Source organism: Triticum urartu, chromosome 4 (assembly GCF_003073215.2).
Source record: "Triticum urartu cultivar G1812 chromosome 4, Tu2.1, whole genome shotgun sequence".
Taxonomy (NCBI): Eukaryota; Viridiplantae; Streptophyta; class Magnoliopsida; order Poales; family Poaceae; genus Triticum; species Triticum urartu.
The window spans coordinates 228,223,866-228,245,740 of record NC_053025.1 but is presented as its reverse complement, the minus strand read 5'-3'; positions in this window follow the sequence as shown (position 1 = coordinate 228,245,740).

Sequence of the window (21,875 nt, the reverse complement as noted above, 5' to 3'; positions counted from 1 at the left end):
TCTATAAATTCCTATTTTCAGAGAAAAAATAAGAGAAGCAGTTTCATCGTGTTTTATGATATGGAGCCATCGTCACCACATGTTCTTCATCTGGAGTCTAGATCTGGAGTCTGTTCGAGGCTCTGGAGAGGAGATTCGTGGCTATCATCATGACCAACCCTTCTTCATTACCAGTTTCATGATGCTCACCACCGACAGTGAGTAATTCATTCATAGGCTTGCTGGACGATGATGGGGTTGGGTGAGATTTACCATGTAATTGAGTCAATTTATTAGGGCTTGATCCCTAGTATCCACTATGTTCTGAGATTGATGTTGCTAAGACTTTGCTATGCTTAATGCTTGTCACTATGGCCCGAGTGCCATGATTTTAGATGTCAACCATTTATGTTTTCATGAATATATTTGAGTTCTTGATCCTATCTTGCAAGTTATACGCACCTATTACGTGTTATGATCTGCATACCTCAAGGTGATAATAATTGGGATTCTTTCCGGTGATTACCATAGTTTCAGGAGTTCATGCATTCACTATGTGTTAATGATTTGTTCCAGTTCTGTATTAAAAGGGGGACTTAATATCCCTTAGTTTCCTTATGGACCCTACTGCCACGGGAGTGTAGGACAAAAATGGCATGCAAATTCTTATAATAAGTACATATGACTATATACGGAATACATGCCTACATTACATTGATGAATTGGAGCTAGTTCTCTGTCGTTCTAGGTTGTGACTGTTATATGATGAATGTCAACCAACACAATTATCCATGACCGATCTTTGCTAAGTTACTACTACTACCGTTGTTGTTGTTGTTGTTGTTGTTGTTGTTGTTGTTGTTGTTACAATTGCTACAAAACTACTATTGCTACTGCTACTGTTATGGTTACTGTTGCTATTGTTACCACTTATATCAAACTATCATATTACTGTGTTGTTGATCACACCGATATAGATATTTAGTTCACCAGGTGTGGTTGAAGTGAAAACTAAATTGCTAATACTTGCAAATACTCTTTGGCTCCCCTTGTGTCGATAAATAAATTTGTGTTGAATACTCTATCGTCAAAAACTATTGCGATCACATATACTTGTGGGTTATCATATGACTGTTATATTCTCTGATTTTTGTGAAAAGATTGTTGAGGTATTCATGGATGATTTCTCTATTTATGGAACTTCTTTTGACGATTGGTTAAGGAACCTTGATCGAGTTTGGTAGCGATGTGAAGAAACTAATCTTGTTTTGAACTGGCAAAACTGCCACTTCATGGTGAATGAAAGGTATAGTGCTTGGGCATAAAATTTCTGATCGAGCCATTGAAGTAGACAAAGCTAGAGTAGGTGTAATTGAGAAAATGGCATGATCTAAAGATAGTAAAGGTATAAGAAATTTCCTTGGCCAGGCTTGTTTCCATAGGAGGTTCATTAAAGACTTCTCTAAAATTTCTAGGCCTCTTACCAATCTTTTGCAAAAAGATGTTCCATTTGTTTTTCGTGATGATTGTGTAGAAGCCTTTGAAAATCATATTACACCTATTTTTCAACCACCCGATTGGAATCTTTCCTTCGAAATTATGTGTGATGCTACTCATTATGCCATTGGTGCAGTTCTAGGTCAGAGAGTTGATAAGTAATTGAATGTTATTTATTATGCTAGTAAGACTCTAGATAGTGCTCAAAGAAATTATGCTACAACCGAGAAACAATTGTAGCAGTTGTGTTTGCATGTGATAAATTAAGACCCTATATTTTTTATTGCATGTTGCTATTAAATATCTTATGGAAAATAAAGATGCTAAACCTAGACTGATTAGGTGGGTTCTTTTACTTCGAGAATGTGATTTGCATATTATTGATGAAAAGGAGCTAAAAATCCTGTAGCAGATAATTTCTCTAGGATGGAAAATGTTCTTGATGATCCACAACCTATTGATGATAGTTTTCTTGATGAGTAATTAGCTGTTGTGAATGCTTCTTCTAGTAATAGTCCTTGGTATGCAGAAGATGCTAATTACATTGTTGTTAAATATATACCACCTAGTTACACCTACCAACAAAGAAAATGTTCTTCTTCGATTTAAGACATTACTTTTGGGATGACCCACATTTATATAAAGGAGTAGATGGTGTTATTAGACATTTTGTACCTAAGCATGAATAGGAACAAATCCTTCGGAAGTGTCATTTCGAGGCATATGGAAGCCACCATGCGGGAGACAGAACTACACATAAGGTACTATAGTCTTGTTTTTACTGGCGTACTCTCTTCAAAGATGTACGTAAGTATGTCCTTTCTTATGATGAATGTGAAAGAATTGGTAATATTGGTAGACGTTAAGAAGTGACTATGAAGTATTCACCTATTATCAAGCCATTTGATGTTTGGGGATTTGATTATATGGGACCTTTTCCTTCCTCTAATGGGTACTCATATTTGAGTTGCTATTGATTATGTTACTAAGTGGGTTGAAGCTATACCAACTAGTATTGTTGATCGTAACACCTCCATTAAAATGCTTAAAGAAGTTATTTTCCCTAGGGTTGGAGTGCCTGGATATTGAATGACTGATGTAGGTTCACATTTTATTCATGGTGCATTTCGTAAACTCCTAGCTAAGTATGATGTAAACCATAGAATTGCATCAACTTATCACCCTCAGCCTAGTGGCCAAGTTGAATTGAGCAATAGAGAAATAAAATTGATTTTGCAAAAGACTGTCAACAGATCTAGAAAGAATTGGTTTAAGAAACTTGATGATGATGGACCTATAGAACTACTTACGAAAATCCTATGGTTATGTCTCCATATAGAATGGTTTATGAAAAAGCATGTCATTTTCCTCTTGAATTAGAACGTAAAGCTGATTGGGCAATAAAAGAACTTAACTGTCATTTCAAGCTTGCCGGTGAAAAGAGGTTGTTTGATATTAGCTCTATGGATGAACGGAGAACCCAAGCCTATGAAAATGCCAGGTTATTTAAAGAAAAAGTTAAAAGATGGCATGATAAGAGAATACAAAAACGAATTTAAAGTAGGTAATCAAGTTCTATTATACAATTCTCATTTCTGATTATTTACAGGGAAATTCTCTCCGAATGAGAAGGACCGTACATCGTCGAACAAGTTTACTGCTCCGGAGCTATCAAGATCAATAATATCAATGGCACTAATCTGAGAGTGGTTAATGGGCAAAGAATTATACATTATACCGCAGCTACGCCCATTCATGTTGAAACTAATGTTCTTCATACTATGACACCAGAGGAACACATAAGCGAGACCTTCTGGAACACTCCAAAACCCAGAAAAGGAATAGGTATGTGATACCGTAAGTAAACCGACTCGAAAAATTTCATAAAAAATACTTTTCCTGTTTTGGAATATTAGAAAAAAATAAGAACCAACAGAGAGGACCCACCAGGAAGTCACAAGGCTATAGGGAACGCCTTCCCCCCTGGGCAATACCTCGGCATTATGGCTCGGCCGCAAACATAGAGATTATTGGTTTTTAAATTCCAGTAAATCCAAAACTCATATGAACTTCATGAAACTTGGCTTGCTATCATGGAATGGCACCAACATGTTGTTGTACAAAAATTGTTCCATTTAGGGCAGGTTTTGGTATATGCTCCTCACACACCAGAGGTTCTCACAAGATGCCTCGTGGTTCCGGCAGGGAGCATGTCACCATTTTTGATGAAATGACATTCATTGACTCTTCTTGCCTTGAATTTCTTTCTCGAGCCAACATAGATCATTAGGAGTGTCGTGTTAAATTTTGAAATTATGCGGGGTTTGTTTGGCTATTTTTATACACTAATCATGTTTTGTAGGCATTTTATGTGCATAATTCAAATTTGAACTTCAGGCACATGCTCCAGTGCACAAAAATGGGTTGAAAAGTCATATATGTGTCCTTGGGTGCATGCTTAGGTCCCATGCAAGAAATGGGAATGAATTTCAAACACCTCTTCATCGTAGCTTGACTGATAACTTTGAGATACTTGTTTCGAAATTCTAGTAAATCCAAAACTCATATGAAATTCATGAAACTTGGTATGGTATCATGAAATGGCACCAACATGTTGTGGTAATTTTTTGTGTCCCATTTGGGGCAGGTTTTGGTACAGACTTCTCACAAACCATAACTTCTCACAAGAAGCTTCCTGTAGGGAATGTGACAAAATGACATTCATCACCTCTTCTTGCCTTCAATTTCTTTCTAGAGGCAACATAGACAAATAGGAGTGCCTTATTAAAATTTGAAATTATTCACGGTTCGTTTGGGCGTTTTTATACATTAACTGAGTTTTCTAGGCATTTTATGTGCATAATTAAATTTGAACTACAAGCAATGCTCCACTGCACCAAAAAGGGTAGAAAAATCATATGTGTGTCCTCGTGTGCATGTTTAGGTCCCATGCAGTAAATGGGAATGGATTTCAAACACCTCGGCTTTGTGGCTCAGCCGCAAACATTAAGAAACTTGGTTTTAAAATTCCTGTAAATCCAAAACTCGTCTGAAATTCATGAAACTTGGCATGCTATCATGAAATGGCACCACCATGTTGTGGTATTTTTCGTGTCCAAGAAGGCACATGAATTAACAACCAAGAAAGGAATCTTGAAATAAATAGCTGCCACATTATCACCTCAAACATTTGTATAATTTAAATCGTGGGTGTTCTACCAACCATTCATGTGACGCCATGCGTCACACTTTTCTTGGCTAGGAGGTGCTATGCGGGCAGCTTCTTGAGTAGACGGGAGGCGTGCAAGTGCAGTCCACTGCATAGGCTGACCGAGAGGTGTGTGAGAAGTCCTCCGTTGCACAGGCTCACCAAGAAGCATGCAAGCTCTATGCTACGCAGGCTCAGTGGCAAGTGAGGCTTTTGACATCCATCGCCGCCCGCCTCGCTCCCAACCTCTCCATTAATGGTGCCCGAGTCACTGTTTTAGAGGCGGCCTTACTCTTCGCCTCGCATTCCCCTCCCATAGACCTCCACCAATGCCATGGCGTAGAAGGATCATCTGCCACTAGTCTTCCAGTTTCGTAAAGTCGACTCCGAGCTAGAGGAGATAGAAAATAAGGAGGAATGGGCCTCATGGACATGTCCCTGAATGAGCTAGCCATAGGGGATGCTACCCCCGCGCCCGCACCAGCAACCATCCTCATGACGTTGATGGGTGGGTCACCGAGCACCATCTCAGCGCTGGAAGCCGTGGGCGTCAGCGAGGTCCTCGTGGACCCGCGCGAGCTCATGTGCATGCTAGTGCCAGTGCCCCCGCATGTGCCCGTGTGTGCCCCGGCACCCACCATGGTGCTGGTCCCATGTGTTTGCGTGCACCCACCGCGCCCCCTCAGCGTCATGGGATGCCACCCTTGATCGCTGCCTTGCAGCGCCGTGAGTCGCCGTGCTCCCATGCCCTGCTTGTCGATCACACAAAGACAGGGTCTTTGATTTCCAAGTCAAGAATACTCTTGGCTCACTTGAAGACTTGAACAACAGCATCCCGGAGGACGACAACGCAAGCGCAACACGCCCCTCCACCGCCGCTACAATTCGTTTTTTGGGTTTAATATTGTATCTCGATCATATGAATGTAAAGTCATAGTGAGACTGAATGAATCCTATGGCTTGAACAAACTTGTGTTTTTTCTCTGAATGTACAGACTTACCAAAAGAAAAAAAAGAAAAGACATCAATGTTTTCTCTAAATAAAACACTCATCGCCAACTTTTTAGATAGAACACCTGTATGCAAAGCAAGAGCTATGGTTCCTTCGCCAGTAAGCAAAGGTAAAATTTCCGCGCAGGAGTTGTGCATCTCTTCATCGCAAACAAGTTAGATTGAACACCATATGCAAAGCAATAGATGTGGTTCCTCCGCCACTAAGCCAAGAGAAAATCTGGCACGCAGGTTTGTACATCTCTTCATAGCAAACGATTTTTTATGATGACCTGCGTGCAACCACGTATAGACAATTTGTAAGATTTGCATGTAACATATTGCGTTATTGCCATTTGTCAAACTGGAAACATGAGCATTTGTCGATCTTGTAACATTGCCATTTGTCAACCTCGTAACACTGTCATTTGTCAAGATTTGCAGCTAATAATCACTAGCACTAACTAATTTTGTGACTGGAATTCAGTAAGCATAGATTTCATTCATAGATTAAGCAGTTGTTCTTTATACAAACGGTTCAACTCGACAGCTGAACCGAACAAATTTTCCCCCAATTGTTGCCAACCACGTGCTGAAATACTAGTTCAACTATATATACTAGCTAATTTTATGTACATAGTGCAGTTTAACCATATCTATAGTTAGATGAACTAAACAAAATAGCCCCTAAATACTACTACTAAGGAGGGACTTCGTACTACTTCTAGCAGCCTCTCCTCTGACACACGCTTAGTAAGAGGAGGAGGAGGAGGAGTGATGTGTAGCATCCTTCCATCATCCCCATGGACTCTACACCAACACATCAGGCACCACATGAACCCATGACAAGAGCTAGAGCACGTGCAATGGAAACCGAGGTGAACTCTTTCCTACTTGACATGCATATGAACACAAACGATACTTGGGTGCTACCTCATCAAAATGTATTGCGTGTACTTAGGTATGAAGAGGAACACTTCCAAGCAGCTAAGGAGCATCACCAAGTCCAAGGAGAAGTGCCCCAAGTCGCCAAGGAGGAAGGAGTCCACAAGAATCTGGACAGAAGGTCCCAGGCGATCCCGTGCGCATGGGCCCCTGAGACCCCATGCCCACGGGCTACACAGGGAGCTACGACTGTAGCACCCCGTGCGCACTGGCCCTACATGATGTGTGGCTGAGATTGCTGTTGGGCCTCTACTTCGCATCCACTTCGTCTCCTACCTCCCCAAGCCTATATAATTCGTACCTAGACCATATGTTAGGGTAGCAAAGTATATGTGAGATATTTGTGAGCTTTGCTCCTTCTACCTTCCCTCTGGCGCATCAAGACCCCTTTAGGGAAGAATCCTTGTGGATTTCAAGACCTCCACAAGGATAAGACTATCTTCAAGACCTCATCTCCTAGGAGTGGGAAGAACTCTATCATTGTATCTTTCCTTTGATTATGTTTGTGAACTTGTGGATCTTGTGTTTGTTGTTCCAGTGGATGTGTAATTGGGTATTGTTGGAGTGATTTCCTCTTTGTGTTCTTGGTGTTCATCTCCCTTTTTCCCCTCCAAGTGTGAAAAGATCCATCTTAGGGCTCCACCCTACAACACCTTGGTATCATGAGCAAGGTTGATTCACATATTGGAGTCCCTACCCTCCACTTTCAAGCTTGATTTTGTTGTTTTCATCCCTAATTCGAACATCCCCAACAAAAATAGCCCCCAAATGTTTCTAGCAATTTGTTGGATCTTGTGAGATTTGGTTGATTTGATCCACGAATTTGGTGTTTGGCAAGTGGATCTAACCCCTTACCACCTTTCCCCAACATCCACCAATCGACTTTGCCCGCAAAATTGAAAATATCCATGGATCCGAAGCTTTTCATCCGCTTCTAGAGGACCCCGCGCACAAGGGCCATTGGGACCCCGTGCACACCGGCCTCACTTACCCCGTGCGCACGGACCATCCAGAGCACTTCGACTAGTTTCGGTTTTGCACCATTTTGACACCCCAACACCACTTTTGACCTTCCGCAATATTTCTCGTGGTTGTTTGAGTTTTGGGTTGCAGTTTCTTTCGTGTCCTAAGGTGTTTCGGCTACTTAGGCGCGATTTGACGTCATCATCATCGCCACTCGACCATCGACTTGTACTCCACATCGGGTTCGACAACTCCATCTTCATACCTACCGTAAGCAAGGATGGTAACTTCGATGACATCGTTGCATTACCCTTGCCATTACCTTGATAGCTTCGAGCCTCTTTTGCATAGCTTACCCATCGCGACTAGCTTGTTGAGTATTGTCAGGTCACGACCTTAGTGCACCATTAGTGTTACGTCTCTCCCGTGCATATACTACTTGTTACCTCGCTTTGTGGTTCACATATTAAGCTTTGTGGCATAGTCAAAATAAGAATAAAAAGATTTTAAGCAAAAGAAAAGAGACGCAAGAGCTTGTAAGCAATAGCATTGAGCCACTTTGCCTAGTTGGTGCACTAGCCTATCTAGCCCATAAGAGCAGTCGAGCTAGGGTATCTCTAGTATCCGTATGACGAGAGCATTTTTGTGGTTCCACCTCTTAAGAGCCCACCCCTTGGTTGTGTGGATCCCACTTATCTTCCGTGTGTGTGTTCCTAGTGATATCCTTGGGTTTGATCTATTTGTGTTACTTGCCATTTGTGCATCCTTTTAACTTTTCAACATCTTGACTAACATTTCCTTGAATTATTTGTGCCATTTCCTAACCGAGATCCTGCAGAAGCCTTTTACTTGTAGGTGTGAGAAACAGTACCCGGTACCAATTCTACTATCATAGCATTATGTGGGATCGTACTTGTTACATCCACAATCTTCAGAAAAGGTAACTTTGGTTTTGTTCTCTCATTTTCCTACTCACCAACACTTCCACATCATGGATAGGCCTTCTTCTTCGGTGAACCCTCTCTTCGAGGGACAAGATGGCTAACGCGACCACGTCACCAAGAACCACTTCTTTATCATACAATGAGCTCTACATCAAGAGTGAAGCTTTGGGTGATCGCATTGAGCAACTCGCCACCGAGCTTCGCGAATCGAAAGCATGACAACGGGACTATTTGGATGCCAAGATCTCCAAACAAATGGATGACCTTCGCAACAAGATCGTGAGCTGCGCATCTTCCTCAACCTCTTCACAAAGACGGTGCCACTCAAGTCGCCACTCATCGTCTTATTCTTCTTCTGATGTGAGTCCTCCTCAGCGCGACGACACTCAAGACCACCAAGCGCAAGAAAATCCGTTCCATGGAAATGGCCTCTGAGAGCGAGTTCGAGCACGTGAGCAAGGGCAATGCCAAGATCGAGAAGCCATGGACCAAGAACAACTACTACCACATCGTCCATGTCAAGCATCTCAAGATGGAGATGCAATCCGGCAAGAGCAACAAAGCCGTGAAGCTCAAGCTCAAGCGGCTCAAGAAGCACTCCAAGATTTCACTCGAGCCTTGATGACCCACAAGTATAGGGGATCTATCATAGTCCTTTCAATAAGTAAGAGTGTCGAACCCAACGAGGAGTAGAAGGAAATGATAAGCGGTTTTCAGCAAGGTATTCTCTGCAAGAACTGAAATTATAGGTAACAGATAGTTTTGTGATAAGATAATTTGTAATGAGCAACAAGTAACAAAAGTAAATAAAGTGCAGCAAGGTGGCCCAATCCTTTTTGTAGCAAAGGACAAGCCTGGACAAACTCTTATATGATGTAAAGCGCTCCCGAGGACACATGGGAATATCGTCAAGCTAGTTTTCATCACGTTCATATGATTCACGTTCAGTACTTCGATAATCTGATATGTGGGTGGACCGGTGCTTGGGTACTGCCCTTACTTGGACAAGCATCCCACTTATTATTAACCTCCATTGCAAGCATCCGCAACTACAACAAAAGTATTAAGGTAAACCTAACCATAGAATGAAACATATGGATCCAAATCAGCCCCTTACGAAGCAACGCATAAACTAGGGTTTAAGCTTCTGTCACTCTAGCAACCCATCATCTATTTATTACTTCAGAATGCCTTCCTCTAGTCCCAAATAATGGTGAAGTGTCATGTAGTCGACGTTCACATAACACCACTAGAGGAGAGACAACATACATCTCATCAAAATATCGAACGAATACCAAATTCACATGACTACTAATAGCAAGACTTCTCCCATGTCCTCAGGAACAAACGTAACTACTCACAAAGCATATTCACGTTCATAATCAGAGGGGTATTAATATGCATATAGGATCTGAACATATGATCTTCCACCAAATAAACCAACTAGCATCAACTACAAGGAGTAATTAACACTACTAGCAACCCACAGGTACCAATCCCTGACTTAGAGACGATAATTGGATACAAGAGATGAACTAGGGTTTGAGAGGAGATGGTGCTGGTGAAGATGTTGATGGAGATTGACCCCTACCAGTGAGAGGATCGTTGGTGATGATGATGGCGATGATTTCCCCCTCCCAGAGGGAAGTTTCCCCGGCAGAACAGCTCCGCCGGAGCCCTAGATTGGTTCCGCCAAGGTTCCGCCTCGTGGCGGTGGAGTCTCGTCCGGAAAGATGGCTTATGATTTTTTCCTCATCGAAAGACTTCATATAGCAGAAGATGGACATCGGAGGGCCACCAGGGGGCCCACAAGGTAGGGGGGCGCGCCCCCCACCCTCGTGGGCAGGGTGTGGCCCCCTGGTGAACTTCTTGCGCTCAGTGTTTTTTATATATTCTGAAAATGACTTCCGTGAAGTTTCAGGACTTGGAGCTATGCAGAATAGGTCTCTAATATTTGCTCCTTTTCCAGCCTAGAATCCCAGCTGTTGGCATTCTCCCTCTTTATGTAAACCTTGTAAAATAAGACAGAATAGGCATAAGTAATGTGACATAATGTGTAATAACAGCCCATAATACAATAAATATCGATATAAAAGCTTGATGCAAAATGGACATATCAAGACTTTGCCCAACACATCTGTCAAGTCCGTGAACAAGGGGAAGCACTTCGTCAAGCACGACAAGAAGAGCCAGCCCGACGTGAAGAACGACACAACCGGGAACATATGCATTGTACTCCTCCACACCACGAGCGACAACAAACAGAGTGAGTACTTGAAGATCCCTCTCCTGCCAAGAGCAACATCAACATCGCCACGATGATGAAGAACTTCGCTATGGAAAGCTCAAGTTCACCATGCCAAAGTTCTCCGGAAGCAGCGACCCCAAAGAATACCTATCATGGGCATTAAAAGTCAACAAGATATTCCGTCTTCACAAGTATGACAAGGAAAAGAAGATTGCCATGGCATCCCTCGAGTTTCAAGACTACATCCTCATTTGGCAGGAAAAAGTGATCGAGCGACGTCGCGAGAAGGCAAGCCACCCATCACAACTTGGACACAAATGAAGGATGTCATGCGAGCTCACTTCGTGTTGATGTACTACACACGATATCTCTTCAAAAAGTTGCAGCTCCTCAAGCAAGGCACAAAGACGATCGAAGAATACTATCAAGAAATGGAGATCGCAATGATACGAGCTAATGTCAAAGAAGATGATGAGCAAAAAATGGCACGCTTCTTGAACGGCCTCAACTACCCAATCCGGAATATCACCGATTTCCAACCCTACTCCAACCTTCTCGAGCTAGTTCATCAAGCGACCAAGGCGGAACAACAAGTACAAGAAGACTTCGAGTACGCCAAGTACTCATCCAAGACCTATGGATCGTACCCTCAAGCTACCTCTACTATGACTTTGACACCTCCTACCTCGACGAGAGCATCACCAAGTACCGGCGATAAGTCAAGTTCCAAGCAAGCTTCACCTTCCTCGACCCGTCGTCTGGCGAGCAACTACAAGAACAAGACTTCTTCATCGCCACCACTGGATGATCCCATCAAGACATGTTCTATCAAATGCTTCACACGTGGTGGCCGTGGACACAAGTCTTTCCAATGCATCAACAAGAGAACCATGATCGCCAATGACGATGGCACATACGACTCCATGAGTGAAGACGAGATGGAAGCTCTCGAGCACGTCGCCATGGACCGTCAAGTGAACGAAGAAGAAGATGCTCAAATCTATTGAGACAATGATTCAAGTACCGCTCTCATGGTCTCCAAGGTCTTGACGCTTCAACACCACCAAGACGAAGACCAAAGGTGTCACATCTTCCACATCAACGGGCGCTCCATGAAAGTCATCATCAACGGAGGAAGTTGCCATAACTTGGAAAGTGAAGAGCCATGTTCCAAGCTACAATTCGTCAAGAAGAAACACCCTCACCCCTACATGGTCAAATGGCTAAGTGACTCCGGCACAATTCAAGTGGAGCACACCGTGCACATTCCTTTCAAGATCGGCGCCTACGAGGACACCATGGACTGTGACATGGTTCCTATGTCTGTGTGCCATCTTCTCTTGGTAAGACCTTGGCAATTCGACCACGGCGTCATCCACAGCGGAAGAAAAAACCACTATAGCTTAAGATGAAGGGAATGGAGTACGTGCTACAACCTATGTCACCAAGCCAAGTGATCGCCGACAAACAATCATCCTCACATCATGGAGAGCCTAGCAAGAGAGTGAACCACCACAAAGAGAGTGAGTGCCTGATGAGGACATTAATACCATTGTTACACCCACATTCCCTACTACTACACATCCTAGACCAATTACTAGAGCTCGTCCATGCCAATTAAATTACCATGTACTTTTGTTTCTTGTAATGATTCTAATGTTCATGAGAATATGATGCTACGTAAATTGGATACATTTGTTTTGCTTACAAATGCGCAACGGAAACATGAATGGAGTTTCAAGTCATAATGTATGGACTTTGAAGCCACCGTAATGAGTGCATGAAGCCTTGGACGAAATATACAAGATGCCACTTCACAAATTTTGTCCAGAGGCTATTATAGGTGCTGCTTCACCTTATTATTGGGCTAGGCCCATGTAATTTCGTAATACATAAGTATAGGCTGTTTTTAGAGTCTGTATGTGTGGGGAAACAAGACGTAGGGTTGGTATCAGACCCCTCCTCCAAGGGCCACGAAATCCCCCCCTCTTCCTCTATATATACAGCCCTTAGGGCGTCGTCTAGACTTTGGGTTTTGTTTAGATTAAAAGTTCGCCATAGCTGCAACTTCACATACTTCGTTTGTGTTCAACGACCAGACCAAGACTTCACAGAACCCCACCTTGATCAATAAAGCTTTCCACTTATATTCGCAATATCCAGATTGAAATCTCAGTTTCTTGCTTGTTCTTCGTTTGCTCGCAGGAAATAGACCTTTGTGGCCAGGTTGATCATGCTCCAGCATGGTCAATAACCCCTCAGAAGTTGGTTTAGTGACTGCTAAGGCGCGACATCTCGCACGTTCGTAGTCGGATCATCAAGGTCAACTCCTAAAGAAAACGATAGCCACCATCTCATCAAAAGATGGGACACCTTCACCCTTATCAAGTGGTATCAGATTTCCCGGTTGCTCCATGAGATTTTACATTTTTCATAGTTTAGATCAAGTTAGTTCATTATATCCGAACCAATCTGAGCCTTTGCTTAATATTTTTAGGGTTTTTGCTTTATTGAATTTGCGGTTGCATCGTCGTGTCTACTTGCTAGTCTTAGCATCTAGTCCTTTAGAGTTTCGAGTTATGTCATAGTTTGTCACGCCACCGCCGCACCATCTTCATCGTTGCTGCCATATTCCACCACCGGCACCATATACCACCACGGCTGCCATATCTTACCACTGCTGCCATATCCTACCACCGCTGCCATATACCACCACCATATATCCACCACCAATCCAAGTTCTTTTCATATTAGGTTTGTTTTCGAGATCCATCTATTTTCTGATTCGTGTTTCCTTGCCTGAGTATGTTTTGAAAAGGAGAGTCTCGATACCCCCGGGTAGTTTTTAGGCCAAAATTTTGGCGATCAAAAATATTTTTTCCCTATCTGTTTTTAGGCTTTTCTGAGTCTTTTGAGCCACGTGCCATCATAGTGATTTCTTATCGCACTTTTTGGTCGTCGCTACCCTGATTTCTGAAAAAGAAAAATTTAGTAAAAAAATTTCGTGCATATCCTGTGAATTTGACTTGGGTAGAGTTTTGAGACACTCGCTATTATAGTGATTTTTCGCAAAAAAAAGGAGCGCAAAAAAAGAGCGCCCAGAAAAAAGAAAAAATAGAGAGCGACAAAATTCCCAGAGTGTGCTTTTTCCTGGTTTACGTGTCGCGTCATGATTTTGTTAGTGTTCTAGGCTCGCGTCTCTAGTACGGTCTAGCCTAGGACCAGCATAGTATCGTCGTTGAGCATTTATTCAACTCTGCATCTCTGAATTGATTATTGCTTACCCTTTTTGCTACCATATTACAAGGCTTCCCAGCTCCACATACATCTACATCATGCGTTTGACTCTCCCTGGTAATCGCTCTATCCAAACTTTGGGAGTTTTGATTACAACGGTTGCCGATCACCACTTGCTGCTTGGTAAGAACTGGTCAGAATTTGAGATTCGCTTCACAGATTTGTGACATATTCTTGTGTTTTTCTCTTGCTGATAACCATGCCAGGATCACTAGCGGATGAGTTGGACTGGGAGAACATGACAAATAAGGAGTTGCATGATAAATTTCAGCAAATGATGAGTGGCCAAGTAGGAGATGTGCTAAACAGATTTGAAGAGGCCGTGGAGAAGATAGATGGCATGGAGAAGTCGTTCGGTACAAAGCGGGATAACAAGTTTAATGAATTGCTCTCGCGTCTTCCACAACCACCACCGAGTGCACCTATCGCACCTCTGGAATGACAACAACAACACCCCCTGCTGAATCAGTTCGAAGGAGCGAAGCGTGTTCCTATTAAGGATGGCCAAACTTCAGCTGCTTCTGTACCTACTGTTGATGCTTCTTTGTCCCCTGCTACTTCTACTGCTGGTGCTGAGGAGGATGACAATTACGAGGATGAGGTTGATCAAAATCAGAACTACGTGCAACCACCAGCACCAGGTCATCCACATGCATATAATCGCAATGGTAGGGCTGCACTACCAGCTCAGGTACAAGATCATGACCATCTTCCTAAACTAAAATTTAAGATTCCACCATTTGAGGGTAGATATGTTCCTGATATACATCTTACTTGGGAGTTAGAAACTGAAGAACGTTTTACATGTTTACAATGTCCCGAGGAGAGACGTGTTGCTGCCGCTGTTTGTGCTTTCACTAGTCTTGCATGTGTATGGTGGTCTTAACATTGTAGATTATATCCTATTCCAGCTACTTGAGGTGCTTTGAAAAATGCTATGCGTACTCACTAGGTTCCACCATATTATCAACGTGAATTGCTTCAAAAATTGCAGTGTTTAAGACAAGGAATTATTTTAGAAGAATATTATCAGGAATTACAAACTGGCATGATTCGATGTGGTATTGTTGAGGATAATGAAGCTATGTTTGCATGTTTTATGGGTGGACTAAATAAAGAGATTCAAACCATTCTAGAGTATAAGGAGTATAATAATATCACTCGTTTATTCCATCTTGCTTGCAAAGTTGAACGTGAAGTGCATGATCGACATGCATTGGCGCGAACGAACTTTTCTGCGGGTCGACCTTCATCATGGACACCGCGTTAATCCTCTACTCCCACATGTCCTACTGCAGCACCACTGACTTCAACCGCCAATTCCAACCGAGATACAAGAAAACTGGCACCACCACCACCATCTGTCATGAGTACACCTTCCAGTTCTGCATAGAGCTCTTCTCCATCCATGGCATCAACAAGGCAAACACATGATATAATTTGTCGTCGTTGCAATGGTGGAGGTCATTATGTGAGAGAATGCCCATCTGAGCCTATGATAATTGCTACTGAGGATGGTGGGTATGAGTCCGCTAGTGACTATGATGAGGAGACGCAATACATGGCTCCTGAAGACACTGACAGGTATGAATGTTTAGTTGCTCAACGTGTTTTGAGTGTGCAGGTCACACAAGCTGAGCAAAGTCAAAAGCATAATTTATTACATACAAAGGGAGTTGTGAAGGAACGTTCTGTTTGCATCATCATAGATGGAGGGAGATGCAACAACTTGGCTAGCATGGAGATGGTGGAGAAGCTATCTCTCACCACAAGACCACATCCACATCCTTACTACATCCAATGCTTCAACAACAGCGGCAAGGTTAAGGTAACACATACTGTTCATGTGCATTTTAGTATCTCTACATATGCTGATTATGTTGATTGTGATGTGGTACCTATTCAAGCATGTTCCTTATTACTTGGTAGACCATGGAGATTTGATAAAAAATATGTACACCATGGTAGAAACAATCAGTATACTATTGTTCATAAGGATAAAAATATTACTTTGCTTCCTATGACTCCTGATTTCATTTTGAAAGATGATATTAATAGAGCTATTAAAATATAACAGGAGAAAAATAAGAGTGAAAATTAGATTCTGGCAAAAGAATTTGAGCAACAAATGAAGCCTAATAATAAACCATCTAGTGTTGCTTCTGAAATTAAATTGAAAAGTGCATGTTTACTTGCCACCAAATCTGATATTGATGACCTAGATTTCAGCAAATCTATTTGCTATGCTTTTGTGTGCAAAGAGGCATTGTTTTTTTTCTAGGATGTAACTTCCTCTTTGCCTCCTGCTGTCACTAACATTTTGCAGGAGTTCGCTGACGTCTTTCCACAAGACGTGCCACCGGGATTACCATCTATTCGAGGGATTGAGCAACAGATTGATTTAATTCTTGGTGCTTCGCTGCCAAACCGTGCGCCATACTGTACTAATCCAGAGGAGACGAAGGAGATGATGCGGCAAGTACATGAGCTACTCGACAAAGGTTATATACATTAATATCTTAGTCCTTGTGTTGTTCCTATTTGACTAGTGCCAAAAAAGGATGGTATGTCGCGTATGTGTGTTGATTGTAGAGGCATTAATAATATTACTGTTCGTTATCGTCATCCTATTCCTAGGCTAGATGACATCCTTGATGAATTGAGTGGATCTACAATGTTCTCCAAAGTTGATTTGCGTAGTGGATACCATCAAATTCGAATGAAATTGGGAGATGAATGGAAAACAACATTTAAAACTATGTTTGGATTATATGAGTGGTTAGTCATGCTGTCGGTGTCAAAACCGGCGGATCTCGGGTAGGGGGTCCCGAACTGTGCGTCTAGGCCGGATGGTAACAGGAGGCAAGGTACACAAAGTTTTACCCAGGTTCGGGCCCTCTCGATGGAGGTAAAACCCTACGTCCTGCTTGATTAATATTGATGATATGGGTAGTACAAGAGTAGATCTACCGCGAGATCGAGGAGGCTAAACCCTAGAAGCTAGCCTATGGTATGATTGTTGATGTGTATGTTGTCCTACAGACTAAAACCCTCCGGTTTATATAGACACCGGGTAGGGTTAGGGTTACATAGAGTCGGTTACAATGGTAGGAGATCTACATATCCGTATCGCCAAGCTTTCCTTCCACGCCAAGGAAAGTCCCTTCCGGACACGGGACGAAGTCTTCAATCTTGTATCTTCATAGTCCAGGAGTCCGGCTGAAGGTATAGTCTGGCTATCCGAACACCCCCTAATCCAGGACTCCCTCAGTAGCCCCTGAACCAGGCTTCAATGACGACGAGTCCGGCGCGCATATTGTCTTCGGCATTGCAAGGCGGGTTCCTCCTCCAAGTACTTCATAGAAGATTTTGAACACAAAGATAGTGTCCGGCTCTGCAAAATAAGTTTCCACATATTGCCATAGAGAGAATAATATTTACAAAAAAATATAATCTGCTGACGTATTCCGTAGTGTGACATCACGCCACGGCCAAGCTTTTATTCGAACCGTTTTACTGTCCCATCTCAGCGCGTTATGCGAGGCGGTTTCCTTGGCACGTCTTGTTAAAGCAGAGATCATGTCCCCTTATTCTGGGATTCTCATCAATACGGGCGTGGGTAACCCAACCGCGCCATTAATTACGGCGCTTGGAGATAAGCGAGTTTTACCAGGCTGGTGGGGACATGTAGTTGCGTCCACCCGTATAAGGGGATAAGGATCCACCTTTTCACCAACGCCTTCTTCCTCCTTCGCCTATCCATTCTTGCGCACTCGAGCTCCAGCGCCCAGGTCCACACTCCCCACGTCAACCTTCTCCAGCCATGTCCGGAGCGGGAGGCAAGTGGATGGTCTCCTCCATCAAGGAGGGACATATCAAAAAGCTGAGGAAGGCCAGATACCTGTCTAACAACATCGCGTACCGGCTCTCCGAAAAGGGGCAGCTCATCCCCACCCCTAGGCCCCATGAGAGGGTGGTGTTCCTCCCCCATTTCCTCCGCGGACTAGGCTTCCCTCTCCACCCATTTGTCTGGGGGCTCATGTTCTACTACGGCCTGGATTTCCACGATCTGGCCCCAAACTTCGTCCTCAACATCTCGGCGTTTATCGTCGTGTGCGAGGCCTTCTTCCGCATCCGCCCCCATTTCGTCCTATGGCTCAAGACTTTCAACGTCAAGCCGAAGGTGGTGCGCAGCAACCAGGCGGAGTGTGGAGGCGCCATGGTGGGCAAGATGGCCAACGTCCTCTGGCTCGAGGGCTCCTTTGTGGAGACCCTGAAGGGGTGGCAATTGGGGTGGTTTTACATCACCGAGCCGTGCGACGCCGAATGGGTCGCACCCCCTGAGTTTCGATCCGGACCCCCTACGCGGCTCACCTCCTAGAAGGAGACGGGCCTGTCATGGGGTAAGAAGGGAGAGCTGACCGGACTCCAAACATGTGTCGAAACCCTGGTGGACAAGAAGCTCAAACTTGTCTACGTAGTCCAGGTTATGCTCATCCGCTTGATTCTCCCGTGTCAACGACGGGCTTTCAACCTGTGGGAGTTTGATCCGGTGCGGCACCAAAATCTGAGCAGGCTCTTCGACACGACGTATGAAGATGCCTGGAAGGTGCTTTTCAAGGGCGCCGAGGCTCCTGCATCCGCTACCGAGCATCATGGATTCACTGCGCAGGTCATGCTCTCGTGGTAAGCTGTTTTTTTTCCTTTTACAGGGTATCAGTTTTTCATAGTTTGACTCCATGCGGGATCTAGACTCCCTTACCTTTGACAGGATTGGCAGGTGACATCCGGACAGATCAACTGTCCGGCTCCTTTGCCCGAAGGCCCAGCGGACGCTCGCTTGGTGAAGCTGCTGGTTCCGGCACCCTATGTGGTGCCGGAGAAGAAGGCCGCGAAAAAGGCCGCAGAGACTCGAAAGAGTGCCCGGCGCCAGGAGGTGTCGGATCCATCATCCGACGGTTCCGAGGCGCACTCCTCCCGTGAAGACGAGGAGGAAGAAGAAGAGACCTCTCCCCCTCCAGCGGGGGAGAGAAGAAAACGAAGGCCGCCCTCTCGGGGGAGGCCGAAGGGTCCAAGAAGGGGAAAACCCTTCCTCCGAACTGATCCACCGACGCCGACGGCGGTGGAGAGGAGTGGCAGCCCAGGGCCAAGCCCCTGGCAAAATCGTAAGTATCCGGATACCAGAGTAATTCATAGTATTCGTTTATTGCACAGCTTTCCCTTACGTCGAATATGTTTATGAAGCCCACACAAAGACTGGCTCAACGCGTCGTCGAGCGGCTCACTGGACTTGTCGGATGTGAACTCTCTTCCGACGGCTTCCTCCCCCCGCCCTACGGACGACACCGAAGTGTTGTCCCAACAGGTTCCAAGCCGGGGGAGGTGGTCCTGGAGGCGTCGCGAGGCGACCTCCCGGACTCCAGGAGCAAAGGGGGTGAAACCCCCTAGGGCTCCAAGTCCAGCTCTAGGCCGGACACTGCTCCGGAACCTTCAGAGGTTCTAGAGTCCGGCGGGGGACCTCCTTCCAAGAGGAGCAAGTCCGCCGTGCCGGTGGCCCCCGTCCAACCGGAGATGCCGGACAATATGTTGGAGGTGCTCCAAGGCGCCTCCATCGACGAGGAGCACCACACTATTATGAATGCGGTGGTCCAGAAGGTTCAGTCCGCCAAGAGCGGACTGACTGAAGCTTGTACTAGCCTTTTGACAGGCTTTGAGGTAAGTAAAGAATGTGTAAGTAATAGTACCGCATAGACAATAGCCCCTGATGCTCTATTTGGCATTCGGGAAGAAAAGCCGAATAGAGGATCAAATAGAATTCACAGGAGTCTAACAAAAATGAGTCAATATGCATATGCAGGCTTCCCTGCTTGCGTCCGCCGCACTGACTGCGGAAGTGGATACACTAAAGCAGAACCTCGAGCGGTCCTAGCAAGAGCTCGAGCGTGCCAAGAAGCAGCTCGAGGATAATGAAGGTAAGAAATACCTTGTTTTTAAATATATATAAAAAGGTGCATTGCAAAGAATGACAGGATTATCGTGGCTATTGTAGGGGCCACGTCTGAAGTGGCGACCCTTAAGCAAGCGCTGGTCGAGGCCGAGAAGAGGGCGGCCTCGGAGCGCACCGAGCGGGAGAAGTATGAGGACGAGGTTGGAAAGGTGCGGCAAGAGCTCCGGGCTCTCATGGAAAAAACATGAGAGTTTGGAGCTTGACTCGAAGACGCAAGCGTACAAGCTCACGGTGGCTATTGAAAATGCCAAATCTGCCAGGGCCGAATCCCAGAAGACCCTCCAGGAGTTGGATGAGGTGAAGAAGATAGTGGCGGGTAAGGCATTCTTTATGCAAATCAAACACATAAATGTGAGTTACTTGTTACTTACCCGAATCCGGAGCCCTTGAGGAGCGTTCGCAGATCTTCCCCGGAGTGTGTCCGATGCCGCCGCATTCTATCGAGCCGAGGAGGGCAGCTCGATGGAGAAGGTGTTCTGGTCTCAGTACGCTGAGGCCGGACACCCCGTGCCCCTGAGCGACCAGCTGAAGCAACTGGTCGAGCTCCACAAGGCGGCCGAACAGGCCATGAAGGGCCTCATTGTTTGGCTGTGGCCTAGAGGGGCTCTGCTTGGGAGCTATTTCGGGCTGGTGCGGCGGCTGGTGGAGGCCTGTCGAAGTCTCGAAGTCATCAAGTGCTCCGTCTGCATTGAGGGTGCCCGTAGGGCCCTTGCCCGTGCTAATGTGCACTGGGGCAAGATGGATGCTGAGAAGCTTGTGAAGGACGGGCCACCGCCGGGGAAAGAGCATCGCAAGCCTGAGAATTACTATAAGGATGTTTTGAAGGGTGCCTGCCTTGTGGCGGATGAATGTTCTAGGGATGTAATTTTTGAGTGAAACTTGCTCGTTTTGTCCTGTGCGCTGAAAACTTGTTTATATGCGCTAAGAAATGCTGTTGGAATTTAAAATATTACCTTCTGTGCGGCTGTTTATCAATTCTGAGAGATGGCGAGTCGTCGGCTTCTGCCCCCGTGCCGCTAGTGCTGGGGTGTTTCGGGATAAACCTGAGCGCTCTTTTCCCCATGTTTGGGTCCTTCGAGGGAGGCACTCAGCCCAACGAACAAGGCAATCAGACTATAATGCGTGAACACTCTCACTTAGCCAAAGAATTCTATAATTTTAAATTTCGGTGAAGCCCCTGGTATTCAGAAGACCGAGTTCGGGGCGCTATCCACGCCTTGGCCGGACAGAGCCGGCTCCTCGCCCTAAGCGGCATAAGTCTTTAGGGACTCGAAAAAACCTCTCGAACAGCGACCAGCTCTCGCTTCATCATGACAGTCAGTTTTAGCTTTCTCCACTGAGGTGCTTGACCCAGCTCAACTGGGGCACAATCGCAGTGGTTCTCCTAGTGCTACCTTAGCCGATATAGCGGAACGTAAGGCACCAAAACATAGGAGCCGGGCAAACCCAACTATTTACCCAAGAAATGATTCAGAGCTGATGCATATAATGCTATAAGTTCGGGGTGCCGCACTTGTTAAAGTGTTCGGACTTCTTACACCATATTGAGGGGTACCAAAGCCCCTGGCGTATTTTGGCCGTACCAACGTGTACGGGTGCAACATGTTGTTAAGGAACATATATAAAGAAAAAAGGTAATGCAAAAATAGACGAAAGTTATGCATTGCTTATTAAAAAGGGATGCGATCAAGGCAGAACGATACAAGTAATGCGATAAGTGGAAGGTTGGACTAGTTAACATGTCCGCTTCAGGGGAAAGCTGCGGAATAGTATGCGGAACGGGTATACTGCTCATGA